The sequence below is a fragment of the Chiloscyllium plagiosum genome, chromosome 16 (genome assembly GCF_004010195.1).
Source record: "Chiloscyllium plagiosum isolate BGI_BamShark_2017 chromosome 16, ASM401019v2, whole genome shotgun sequence".
NCBI lineage: Eukaryota > Metazoa > Chordata > Chondrichthyes > Orectolobiformes > Hemiscylliidae > Chiloscyllium > Chiloscyllium plagiosum.
The window spans coordinates 44,711,184-44,712,272 of NC_057725.1; the positions used below are offsets into that span (position 1 = coordinate 44,711,184).

Here is a 1,089-nt window from a genome sequence, read left to right on the forward strand (position 1 = left end):
TACCACTTTTTAAGAAAGGTGGGAGAGAGAAAGCAGGAAATTATAGACCAGTTAGTCTGACCTCAATGGTGGGAAAGGTGCTGGAGTCTATTATAAAGGATGAAATTACGACACATCTGGATAGTAGCAACAGGATTGGTCAGAGCTGACTTTTGCCCCCTATCTGAAGTCCCACCCTGGAGATCTGTCAGCAGTTCTCTAGCCTCTGCATAGAAACATAGTAACGTAAAATAATAGGAGCAGGAGTAGGACATTCAGTACATCAAGTCTCCTCCACTATTCAACATGATCATGGTTGATCCTCCATCTCACCACCATGTTCACTCTGTCTGTCCACATCCACCAGTCTGAAATAAGGTTGCACTGGTTCTGCCATCCACCGCCTCCAACCTCATAGTCCCACAACCCCGCACTGCCCGTTTCTACTTCCTGCCCAAAATCCACAAACCTGACTGCCCCGGCCGACCCATTGTCTCAGCCTGCTCCTGCCCCACCGAACTCATCTCTGCATATCTCAACACGGTCCTGTCCCCCTTAGTCCAAGAACTCCCCACTGATGTTCGGGACACTACCCATGCCCTCCACCTCCTCCATGATTTTTGCTTCCTCGGTCCCCAACGCCTTATCTTCACCATGGATATCCAGTCCCTGTACACCTCCATCCCCCATCACGAAGGACTCAAAGCCCTCCGCTTTTTCCTTTCCCGCCGTACCAACCAGTACCCTTCCACTGCCACCCTCCTTCAACTGACTGAACTGGTGCTCACCCTGAACAACTTCTCTTTCCAATCCTCCCACTTCCTCCAAACCAAAGGAGTAGCCATGGGCACCCGCATTGGCACCAGCTATGCCTGCCTCTTTGTAGGATATGTGGAACAGTCCATCTTCTGCAGCTACACTGGCACCACCCCCCACCTTTTCCTCCGCTACATCGATGACTGTATCGGCGCTGCCTCGTGCTCCCACGAGGAGGTTGAACAGTTCATCCACTTTACCAACACCTTCCACCCCGACCTCAAATTCACCTGGACAGTCTCAGACTCCTCCCTCCCCTTCCTAGACCTCTCCATTTCTATCTCGGGCGACCGA

At 51.8% G+C, this 1,089-nt stretch overlaps 1 protein-coding gene across 1 annotated transcript in view; it reads left to right on the forward strand.

The window, feature by feature from the left end:
* The window catches only part of otog (otogelin), a 217,220-nt gene that overhangs the window by 209,343 nt on the left and 6,788 nt on the right, over positions 1-1,089 (forward strand). The gene's annotated exons all lie outside the window — the stretch shown is intronic.